Below are 13,373 nucleotides of genomic sequence, written 5' to 3' on the forward strand. Positions count from 1 at the left end.
GCTTATAGATTCGAAGCTAACGTGTGATCAAGACGAAATCGACAAAAACTGACTACTTCGACTTTGACTAACGCATACTATTTATGACAAATTAGATATGTTTACATTTTTCAACTGAGCATATTAAAGGTTTTTTTTTATTTGGACTTATTTGGAGAGATGCTGATAGTGCTTGGGATGTGGACGAAAAACAACTTCAAAGATAATAAAAACAGTACTAAAATGAGGATCAACAAAAATGGACATAACGAACACATCGACCATCTAACAGATCATAGGCACACCAAAGATTACTGAATTAAATATAGGGCACATCATAAATTTGAACAATAACATTCTTTAAGCCTTGACATGACAAAAAAAAAACAAATACGAAATCGACCATATGACAAAACCGAAACTTTCACACCTTCTACCGCAACCTTCTGAGTCAGTACGCAACAGTGTCTTACTGGACGACATGTTCTGTGCACGGCTGGTGAACTGCTTCTGAAGGATTACGTTCTCTGTCCTATCCAAAGGCCTAGTGAACTGTCGTTGCCCGCGCAAACGCGAGACGATTGTGCGCACATTGATGGGAGAGGTTTCTACGTCCGTCGGCGTGCCGCTAGGAACCTTTCAAAAAAAAAAAAAGCACTTTTCCAGAAATTTCTCCGTGAATAACTCCAGAAATCACAACAGTGATTTCTTCAAAAAAAATCAGCACCGACGTGATAGTGGTGTTTCAAAACTGGCTAGTGGGTTCAGCACCACGTTGCGAGGGATGTGTATAACTTTTCATTGTTGCCACGTTGTCTAATAATTGCTTTTGAAATCCTATGAAAAATTAGAATAACAAATAAGAACGAAGCCCTTCCTCATGGATTGTCTTTGATCAAACGATTCAATCATTACTAATAGACTAAATCATTGTTTCAAAAAAAAACCTCTTCCTACAAAAACATACCAAAAGTTCCAAAAGTACGCGCTTCAGCCTACAGATAGATTCACCCAATTTCCAGTTTCTTCTGCTCGTCGCATAAACTGCCCAACAACTGGTCAAACCTCCCCATGCCTATTTCATCCGCTGTTGGACGGCGCGGCAACCTAAATGCAGTTGGCGCGTTTGAAGGGCAGTGCAAATGCATCATTTCGTGTAACACCTCATCTCATCTCGTATAGGACTCGCCGCCGCTGCTGCAACCGTGTTGTCGTCCGTCATCATCATTGCAGAAAGTAGTGTGTTGTGCACAGATTGCGTTTGCCAGCGGAGCAATTAATCCAGGTTAAATGGTGGATAGGTTTGTGGAATCAGTGAAAAAGGAGAAAGGAGTTTGTGTGGATAAGCAACTCTATCTTACTACCTACCCTTACGGTGGTGAAGCAGAGAAATAGTTCCATTAAATGAGCGAAGAAAGTCTCCAGCTAGTGGGCACGTCCATAGTGTAGATTGAGAGTGGCTAAGCTGAAAGGGAAAAATGATCATGATGCTGGAATGCGAATAATGATGATGGAAGATAAGATTGCTTTTGCTGCAAGTGCGACGAATTAGTGGGGCAGTGTTGGGCGTTGCAGCGTTCAAATAATAAAGATAGCCTGTTTGGAGAGAAATTCCACAGTAGCTGTTGCTGCAGACCGATACTTGGATAATTATTGCTTTGGAGGAGATCCTGAGACGCAGATAATACAAAGGAATGATAACTAACAGAACTATTTGGTGAGTAACATCATAAAAAAATAACTAAGGGTTTGTTAGCCAATCTTGCCACAACTAACGACATACTACTAATGTAAAAATAGTAACCAAATTACCTAGAGAACTTACGTATTTTTGGTCGTTTTGTTCTCTTCGTCATGGGGGGTATACGACCAAGTTCAAATTGTCAAAACATTAAAAACAGAGCCAAGCCTATGATTTTTCTAAATCAACTTCCAATCCGAGATACACTTCTCGCGACATCGTCAAACCCGTGCGAGCTATCTCTAGCGAACCGGCAAAGTCGATTGGATTATCGACATACCTACCCGAATAAAAAATACAGTAGAAAAACCGAACGTTGTATTGTAACAGTACTATTTAAAACCATATTTTTACAATAGACACCACTGTAAAAATAAAAAATACAAAAACAATTAGATGTAATGTAAACACCATACCGTGAATTGTAAATAAGATTTTTACAATATATTATACAGGTTGTTAAGTATCGTAACAATATAAAAAAATATTTTTCTCCATATATATTTTTTTGCAAAACCATACATTTTATTGTTAATGAATTGTTCAAAATACTGATACGTGGGTTTAAATATACCGTACATTGTATGGTACATGAATGGTTTCAAACAATAAAATGTACCGTAAATAAATTGTTTTTAATTGTAATTTCACTACTGGTTATACATTTAATCAAATGGTTTTGGAATGGTTTTCTTTTGTTATGTTGTATTGTTTTACATTACATAAACCATATATTGTTATATTATCTTGCCATTTTCCTCCTGTTAATGGCATCTTAGGCTTATTAGATTTATTAGAATGCGCTTTGGGAATTCTCCAGAGCGTTTTGAATAACCCTTCATATATAGGATTGCCCACGTCTAAGTCTGAGTAGTCTCTGATTGCATTAACAGTTGAAGCTTAGGCTCCATGCCCCACCATGGGGTGGCCCACACTTATATGAAAAACAAAAATTTCGAAAAATGCCAAGTCTTACCTCCTAAATTAGTTGTTTTCGACTCCCAGAAGCTACATTCAAAATTTAAGCAAAATCGGTTGAGCCTAAGGGGGCGCTCAAAACGCTTGAAGTTTGTATGGGAAAACTTGGCCAAATGTATGCAGAAATTTTAAGTTTTCGAATTTTGCCGCTAGGTGGCGCTGTAAGCGTTCAATAAATAAACCCTTTGGCATTATTGTAGGTGACTGTATGCCAAAGAACATTGTCGAAGACCGCGAAGTGATCCGACGGCTGTGAAAAAAGATATACCCTAGGCAAAGTGAGGCAAAATATTGAGATTTCATTATTGATATTATTCCTTTACATGTATTGGAAAAACAACAAAAAAGTTTATCCTCACTTTACCTAGGGTGTAACTTTTTTCGCAAACGTTGGATCACTTTGCGGTCTTCGACAAAGTTGTTTGGCATATAGTCACCTACAATAATACCAAGGGGTTTGATTATTGAACGTTTACAGCGCCACCTAGTGGCAAAATTCGAAAACTTAAAATTTCTGCATACATTTGGCCAAATTTTCCCATACAAACTTCAAGCGTTTTGAGCGCCCCCTTAGGCTCAACCGATTTTGCTTAAATTTTGAACGTAGCTTCTGGGAGTCGAAAACAACTAATTTAGGAGGTAAGACTGGGCATTTTTCGAAATTTTTGTTTTTCATATAAGTGTGGGCCACCTTACCCACCAGCCAGATAACTGGGTTTTGCAAACTTAGCATTATTTGTGGCAACACTTTGAGCGGCATGATGGAACTATGCCGAGCGCGCTAAGTGTTATTAGACCACTAATGTAGTTGCATGAAGTGGGTGACGAGGTACACGAGTATCATTACAGCGTGCTTAACTGTTATTGCAATATTGAGGCACTAGTTTGACTAAAGTTTGAAATACATAACAACTCATGAGATAACTGTCAAGTTCGATTCAAATATAAGTTAGGAGTTAGGTTAAAAAGCGAACCCGCAGACGAACCTTTATTATTATCAAATTAGTTGAAAATCGGAGTTTTCGACTAGCGAAGTTGATTTTTTCTCCAAATCCGTGCGTCGGACCTAACTTCGGAAGTGGTGCGCTGTATAGTAAACCTGGTCCGCTATACAGCGCACCACTTCCGAAGTTAGGTCCGACGCACGGATTTGGAGAAAAATTCAACTTCGCTAGTCGAAAACTCCTGGTTTCAACTGCACGGAGAATAAAAGTCATTTCAGTGTTCAGTCCAGTCCATATGTTAAAGATGGCTCTACGTCAAAGATAAAGTTTGTCAATCGCATTTGATTCGATTGTGGTCCAAGGCAAGTTCACATGAGAGAAGAGAAAACTCCCCTAAATGCAAATACAGCAAGAATAGTGTTGAACTCATCCACTGATTTACGGTAATCTGACCTGCATCTTTCCGGGTTGGCCTACATTCGTATTTCTCTCATCGCACTCTACACACCTAGCCTGCCATATCTCTTGGACCCCTGCTTGGACCTGCAGTTCTTAGGACATCTGGTTTCCCACTGATTTGAATATGTTATTGACTTTAAATTGATGTTTCAACTTATTCACTTTTTTCTCTTTCCTTTCCTTTGCATCAAAAAAGTCACAAACATCAACAAAACAAAGCACGGAAAAAATCTTAAACTGAATAAATCTGGGGCCTGTAGCATAATGAAAATTTCACTAATAATATTAGTCTTGTAGCTTGTAACTTATAATTTTCTGTTGCATAAAAATACTACAAGTACAAGTCCAATACTACAAGTCGCTTGGACTAATATTATTAGTAGAATTTACAAGTGTATGTTGCATAAACAAACTACAAGTATAACATATTAGCTATGACTTGTACTTTTGATTACAAGTCTCAAAGGTCTTGTAAAATAATTTACAAGTTAGATTTAAAGTATTGCAGAAGTCATATTTAGTTTTGAATATATCGGTTTACCATTTTGATGAACTCAAAAGATGTTATTTATCTAATATGTCAACCTTAATTCCAGTTTTCGACGATTAAATTTGGCAGTATGTATTCGAAACTCATTGAAGAGAAAATTGCGTTGATGTACACTTTGTATCCAAAATATAATTTCTGCTGAGTCTCTCAAGTTCTCCAAAGTTTCTACAATACCCGTCTTTGATTGGAGGTTCTTGGTAAAGTTATATGTTATGGACACTGCATAAGCACAGGTAAAGTTGCAGATGCGAAATAAATTTGATTCAATTGCTTGTATTGCGCATCATTAAGCTAATCAAGAGCTACAATATACATACACTAACTCGAATCGAGTTGCGACATATAAAAGTAGGTAAAAGCTCATTTTTTGCATCCCAGATCAATTCGGATTTTAACAAGAAGCATAACATGTATTATGCTAAATCTTTATACATTGTTTTTCAACCAGTACTATTAAATCTTTGGGACATTTTACTAAAAATCTAGGTACTTGCAGTGCCATACTTTGTAAAAAAATATTTCGTCAGAGCGGCCGAAAATTATCCAAACAGCACATGCTTTTCTTCATCTATTGTATAGAGGATGCAAAACTTCGGAATAAATAAAGTTATTTCCGGATGTTACGCGGAAAATGCAAAATATAAACAAACATCAACTGCCATTTCAAATTAATAGTGAACTGTCGGATGAATTTTGACAGGTAAATGAACCAAAACAACTTGTATTTTCATGGTCACTAATATTACAAGTGCTAATAATATTAGTGGAAAATTGAGCCTTTATGCAACACAAATTATTAGCACTTATAATATTAGTACTTGTACAGTATGCGGCAGGAAAAAATGCGAAAGTGTTTTTCAACTTCGAACCTCGTTTTCGTCCATTTGACGTTAACCAATCTATGTTTCAACGTTCCATGATCTCTAATAGGCTAGTTTTCTGAAAAGTTAATCAAACATTTTCCCATTTTGGTCACTAACCTTTACAGGGCGATGCCTGAAGCTGAAGACAATCAGAATTTTCAAACCGCAGAAAAGTACACAGCTCGCTAAATTTAGTATCTGATAAAACAATATTTCTAATTTTCTCTACAATATCATCAAATATATGTACTTATTTCATCTAGTATGTGAAACTTTATGGCTCTGGATCAGTGTGGTCTAGTTGTTCATCGAATTAAAGCTATTTTTTTACTGTTATTGTCATTTTGTTTAATGACCACTGGGCGCGCAGTTTATTGATACCCGCTTTTTAGGCTTACACTATCACATGTTAAACATCAAATATGTTCATTTTTATTTTGCAGTGCTAGAATATAGACATTGACTGATACACTGTCATGAAAAAATAGTCATATATATCCCATATTTAGCGTGTAACAGTGCCTTGAACTTTTCGCATTTTTTCCTGCCGCACCCTGTAACTTGTAACTTGTAGCTAATATTATTAGCCCGATTATGCTACAGGGCCCTGGTGTTCGATTTGAATAGGTTGAATCTGCATATAGGAATCACAGCGAACATACAACCTGGGCCCTGTAGCATAATCGGGCTTATAATATTAGCTACAAGTTACAAGCTACAAGTACTAATATTACAAGTGCTAATAATTTGTGTTGCATAAAGGCTCCATTTTCAACTAATATTATTAGCACTTGTAATATTAGTGTCCATGAAAATACAAGTTGTTTTGGTTCATTTACCTGTCAAAAATCATCCAACAGTTCACTATTAATTTAAAATGGCAGTTGTTGTTTGATTATTTTCTGCATTTTCCGAGTAACATCGTGAAAAAAATAAAAAAAAGTTAACAGAATTTTCGGTAAAAAATAACTTTATTGATTCCGAAGTTTTGCATTCTCTATACGATACATGAAGAAAAACATGTGCTGTTTGTATCATTTTCGGCCGCTCTAACGAAATATTTTTTTTTTACAATGTATGGAACAATTCCAATTACCAAAATTAAGTGACACATTTTGAAAATTTTACTATTATTGTTTATCATGAGTTTTTTTTTATAATGGTATTTTCATAGACTAATGGACGACCAAAGCGTCAACGACAATAAACATGCAAATTACAAATATACACACACAAACAACAATTAGTGAATATGATGCAAGTACCTAGATTTTTAGTAAAATGTCCCAAAGATTCAATAGTACTTGTTGAAAAGCAATGGATAAAGATTTAGCAACAGGTATTATGATTCTTGTTAAAATCCGAAGTTATCTGGGATGCAAAATTAAGGTTTTACCTACTCTTATTTATATGTCACAACTCGATTCGGGTTAGTGTATATTCGCGCTTTCGATTTGATGCAGTGACCATAATACATAACTTTACCAAGGACCACCAATCAAAGATTGGTATTGTAGAAACTTTGGAGAATCCTCAGCAGAAATATTTTGTTTAAAAAATGACGTGCACATCAACGCAATTTACTATCAATAAATGTCTAATACATATTGCTAAACTTAATCGTCGAAAACTGGAATTAAGGTTGAAATGTTAGATAAATAATATCTTTTGAGCTCATCAAAATGATAAATTAATGCATTTCAAACTAAATATAACTTCTACAGTAATTAAAATTAACTTGTAAATTATTTTACAAGACCTTTGAGACTTGTAATCAAAAGTACAAGTCATAGCTAATATTTTATTCTTATAGTTTGTTTATGCAACATACACTTCTAGCGTAACATTTGAAAAGGGCCTATCTGTAAAACGTAAACATTGAGAAAATCGCATGAGAAGATTACCTCCCAGATTAGTTATTCCTATTTAAAAACGAAAGACTTTTTTAGGTGTTTTATTCCATCTATTGACACATACAGGGGATACTCAAAATAACTGGGACAGGTAAAATTTTCATTTTTCGAAAAATGTTCAACTGGCTGTAACTTTTCGAAAAGGGCATCAAATATTCTCAAATTTTTACTGTAAGTTCATCAACTATTTGTGTATCAGTGAACAAAATTTGGAAAAGAACGAGATATTCTACACGAAGTTATAAAGGTTCCAGAAAAAGGTATAATTATCCGACAGCCAAGTTTGAGCTGTTATATCTCCGGATTCAATGAACCGAATGCAATGAAATTTTGATAATTTATGACTAATATAATGAACTTTGAAAAACAGTTTACATAATTTGAAATTATTAGTAAGAAAAAAAGTTAAGGCGATTTAATTTATTCTATGTTTTTTTTAGTAAATTTATCTATTTTTCATATGCATCCCATTACTTTTTCAATTTAATGCCGGCTATTTGGTTGCTTTCCTTTAAAACATAAATATATTCAAGTCAATTAGAGGGAATTTTAATGAACTATAATTAATATCTCGAATTTTAAAACAATGATGAAGTTTTGAAATAATTGGTGTTATATTAGAAAAATAATCCAATCGTTATAATTTTCTTTCGTGTAAAGAATTTTAAGTTTAGTCAAAAGTTTTTAATAGCTCATTATATAAGTCATAAATGATCAAAATTTCATTGCATTCGGTTCATTGAATCCGGAGATATAACAGCTCAAACTTGGCTATCGGATAATTATGCCTTTTTCTAGAACCTTTATAACTTCGTGTAAAATGGCTCGATCATTTCCAAATTTTGTTCACTGATACACATCTAGTTGATGAACTTACAGTAAAAATTTGAGAATATTTGATGCACTTTTCGAAAAGTTACAGCGAGTTGAACATTTTTCGAAAAATAAAAATTTTACCTGTCCTAGTTATTTTGGGTAACCCCTGTATGGGAATCTACTTTATGGTTTATGTGCATTATTTGCATCATACTATAGCAAAAATTCCATAAATAATGTATTTTGAACATGAACGGCAGATAGGCCCTTTTTACAATCTAAAAATCAGTTAGGCCCTATCAGTTAGGCCCTTTTATCGTCGGTAATTTCAGTTAGGCCCTTTTATGTTTTCCTTATTTTTAGCTAATTTTAGTTATTCTGGATTATTATTATCGATAATTCAAGGAAAGTTAAAGAGCTACTCAAAATTATTGGAAAACATGAAAAATAACCCAAATTTACAAAAGGGACTATCTGATTTGAAGAAAAAATTTCAGTTAGGCCCTTTTATTTTTTCTTAATTTTAGCTAATTTGAAATATTTTGGATTTATTTTAATCTGTAATTCCAGAAAAGTTAGAGAAATACTTAAAATTATTGGAAAATATGAAAAATAATCAAAATTTACAAGAGGGCCTATCTGATTCAAAAGGTAATTTTCAGTTAGGCCCTTTTGAATGCAGTTAGGCCCTAAAAGATTATTCAATTTCAGATAGGCCCTTTTAAAATTTATTCAAAATACGGGTAAAATAGCTCTTTTCTCATTGTTTAAGGTGTTATGGGATAGCTTAGCTAGAAATTGATAGGAATAGTGAAAAATCGGGTTTGTTTACATTTTGCAGATAGGCCCTTTTCAAATGTTACGCTAGACTTGTAAATTCTACTAATAATATTAGTCCAATATTAGTCCGACTTGTAATATTAGACTTGTAATTTGTACTTGTAGGATTTTTATGCAACAGGAAATTACAAACTACAAGCTACAAGACTAATATAATTAGTAAAATTTTCATTATGCTACAGGCCCCTGTTCAAATCGAACACCAGGGGCCTGTAGCATAATCGGGCTAATAATATTAGCTACAAGTTACAAGTTACTAGTACTAATATTACAAGTGCTAATAATTTGTGTTGCATAAAGGCTCGATTTTCCACTAATATTATTAGCACTTGTAATATTAGAGACCATGAAAATACAAGTTGTTTTGGTTCATTTACCTGTCAAAGTTCATCCGACAGTTCACTATTAATTTGAAATGGCAGTTGCTGTTTTTTACTTTCTGTATTTTTCGAGTAACATCCAAAAAAAATTAAAAAAGGATGTTCGTTAAAAATAACTTCATAGAATCCGAAGTTTTCCATTCTTGATATGATACATGAAGAAAAGCATGTGCTATTCGGATCATTTTTGACCACTCTAACAAAATAAAGTTATTAAAAACTATGATATTCCAATTACCAAAATAAAGTAATTTATTAAACATTAATTAAAAACACATTTTTATGTTGTACTTTTATTCTTTTGGTGAGTGGTTTTCTTATGTCATTTTCATAGACAAATAGACGACCGAAGCGTCAAAGACGATAAACACACAAATGACAAATATACACACACAAAACATAGATCAACATCGGTCAATATGTTAAACCAAGTACCTAGATTGTTATTAAAATGTCCCAAAGATTCAATGGAACTGGTAGACAAACAATTGAAAAAAAATAGTAACAGGTAGTATTTAGTTAAATCCGAAGTGATCTGGGATGCAAAAAATGAGTTTTTACTTATTGTTATATATCGCAACTCGATTCGGATTAGTGCATATTGCAGATCTTAATTAGCTTAATGATGCGCCATATACACTATTGATTCAAATTTATTTCGTATCTGCAACTTCACGTGTGTTTTAAGTCGCGACTTCGTTTTGGTGCAGTAACCATAATAACTTTCCCAAGAACCACTAGTTCAAGATGGGCATTGTAGAAACCTTGGAGGACTTGAGAAACTCGGCAGAAATGATTTTTGTGTACAAAATGACGTGTACATCAACACAATCATCTCTCAATAAGTTTTAAATACAAAACCGATGGATACATATTGCTAAACTTAATCGTCAAAAACTGGAATGAAGGTTGAAATGTTTGATAAATATTATTTCTTGAGTTCATGAAAATGGAAAATCGATACATATACATATTTTAAGCTAAATATGACTTCGGAAAGAATTTAAATTAACTTGTAAATTATTTTACAAGACGTTCGAGACTTGTAGTAAAAAGTACAAGTCATAGCTAATATTTTATACTTGTAGTTTGTTTATGCAACAGACACTTGTAATTTCTACTAATAATATTAGTCCAACCGACTTGTAGTTTTGGACTTGTAACTTGTACTTGTAGGTTTTTTATGCAACAGGAAAAAACAAGTTACAAGCTACAAGACTAATATTATTAGTAAAATTTTCATTATGCTACAGGCCCCAGATATAATTAAAAATTCACGGAAAAATAATGTTTCGGAAAAGTGAATGGTTCAAACGTAAGAAAAACAGTATAATATATTGTTACATAAAAATCCAATGTAAATGTATAGTATAGCGAACCATATCATTACAATACACTTTATTGTAGCTGGTACACTGTATGGTGCAGGAATGGTTTTCACCATACACCCTATGGTTAGTTTTTATCCGGGTACCTACCGCGAATGAATAGCTAGATTCACCTTCACGGCGATACCGATCAATGGTTTCGTTTGCAATTAAATTGTGTGACGTGCGTGCGACTGACTGACTTAGTGGTGGTTCAATAAATTGTCGTCCGCTTTTCGACGGTGATGTACCACTTCTACGTAGGTAGGGTAATAGGGTATAATGCGCCCCACCGGGGCAAAACGCCCCCCTTCATTTTCTAGCCATTCAAGCGCTTTTCGCATGCGTGATCGATTAGAAATCTTGAATATTGAAGAATAATTGCCATCAAGCTGATCCGTTAGTTAATTAGTACAGAAAAGCAACAAAAATAACAAAAAGTCTGAAATCGAGGTTTTTGGCGTAATATTTTACCTCTTGTAAACTGACTTCATTGTAAACGAAGCTAGCTCTGTTCGCTTGTGTTATTTTGCAACTTTTACGCAGTTAAACACTTGTTAAAAGATCCTCCTAGGATAAGCATGTAGTGGAACGGGGCTGGACGTTTTTTTTTTTGATGGGGCGTATTGCCCCGTTTGTTTTGATAAGGCCAATTTTGGAACGTTTTCGAAAAACGTTTCAAAGCTTCCATAGCCGCAACTCCAAAGGCAAAGTTTGCATGCAACACTTCACTGACTTTAGGAACAACGATTTGCAGTGGACAATAGATGGAATAAGGCGCCGGTTTTAGATATATTGCCATTTCTGCTTAGGGGGGCATATTATACCTGTTTACCCTAGGTAGGTGATATGAAACCACAATTCTGTCTGATTCAGCAAACAATGTTTCTGAGCTGAAGCTCAACACGGTTTGGAGTGTACTCTTCTTACTGAGTTATTATGAATTGAATATGAGTCAACAACTACTCAATAAATGATTGAACAGATTGAGCAAGAGGGCACTTGAAGTCTGTGCGTTCTGAATTATTAGTAGTTAGATGGTGTAGTACAATAAATATGGTTGTATGACAACGTTGAACGATTCGCCATTAAATCATCGTCATCATCAACTACTCAAAAACAGTTCAGTTGTTTTGACCTTTAAATTGTTCAATAGAAATGCACTGTATTCTCAATGGAAAATGGAACACAGTGAGTACATGCAATCATGATCATTGTTCTGATTAGCAAAATTGCTATACAATTTTTGGAAACTGATGACGAATGCTTCAAACATTACTACTGACACAAGTACAGTCTAAACAAATTAGGGTAATGTGTACCATAAGTAATCTCACATCCCCAAATTCATCCTATTCGAAAATTATGTATGTATTATGAACTCATTGTTATTATTGCTGCTGACGCCTACACACTAAGTTTTTTTTGCCGAATCTCGGCAAACCAATTGCCGAGATTGGCACCGCCGACTGCTCGGCAAACAGCTCGGCAAAAATTGGATTTGCCGGGACTTCGGCAATCACAAAATTGACAGCTAGTGATATTTTACCGAGATTCTCAGCAAATACATTTGCTGAAGCTCGGCAAAATCATTTGCCAGCATAAATGGATTTGCTGAATCTCGGCTTATTTTTTTGTTTTCTTTTGAAATAAATAAAAAAATAAAAATAAAATTCTGAGTTCTTAGCCCAAGTCTTATTCCGTATGAAAACACAATAAAGAAATCGTATTCTCGAACATTTATTGGTCCATAAAATTATTAGAAATATAGAATTTGTTGCCGCAAACAATCATTCATCTCAGGATTCCTCCTTTCATTTCGAGATTGGTTACTCCTCAAAGACGGCTCCTTGACGAACAGCTACACATAGGCGTTACTGCGATTCTAGAATAAATTGAATATGAAGCAAATTAGCAATAGTTTACTTACAGAGTGTCTTTAATTCTTACACATTTGGACTTCGTTTTAAAAAAATGCACTTCATGTGCCTTCAGCACCACACAGACCACACACCACCACTGATTTGTTTTTTTTTGCCAAAACATGGCGGCTGCAAAAATGACAGTTGTATTACTGAAACTCAGCAAAGGATGACTTGATTGCTGATATCTCGGTAATCTCGTTTACTGATTTCGGCAAAATCCGTGATCACTGCCAGATTCAGGCAAAAATGCTGTCACTTTTACAATTATTCAAGCAGTTTGCTGTTATTTCGGTAAAATATTTTGAACAATCTCGGCAAAAACATTTTGTTTGCCGAAATGTCAGCAAAATTTTGAATTGCCGTTATGAACCAGCAAATATTTCTGCCGAGCTCGAGAATCAGTTTTAAGTGTGTAGATCATCTACGATTACTTTGAATCAGAGAAGAGAATTGTCGGATAAAAAAGAGACTCAAAATAAACGACAAGGAAGGTACGGAGTTTATCCTATTTGTCTCAATTTTTAAAGATAATGACTTGTTCTCAAAAATGTTTGTTGGCGACAAAACAGATGCCAAATTTGTTGCTTGCTTTTGAACTAGTGAATAATCAATTTAATC

General features: G+C 34.4%; 1 protein-coding gene across 2 annotated transcripts in view; it reads left to right on the forward strand.

The window, feature by feature from the left end:
* The window catches only part of LOC109622838 (cyclin-Y-like protein 1), a 70,267-nt gene that overhangs the window by 15,969 nt on the left and 40,925 nt on the right, over nt 1-13,373 (forward strand). For both annotated transcript variants that reach the window (XM_062850748.1, XM_020077283.3), the window contains exon 2: nt 1,162-1,696. The gene's annotated coding sequence lies outside the window, so the exon portion shown is untranslated. The remainder of the gene's footprint in view (nt 1-1,161; nt 1,697-13,373) is intronic.

The sequence above is a fragment of the Aedes albopictus genome, chromosome 2 (assembly GCF_035046485.1).
Source record: "Aedes albopictus strain Foshan chromosome 2, AalbF5, whole genome shotgun sequence".
NCBI lineage: Eukaryota > Metazoa > Arthropoda > Insecta > Diptera > Culicidae > Aedes > Aedes albopictus.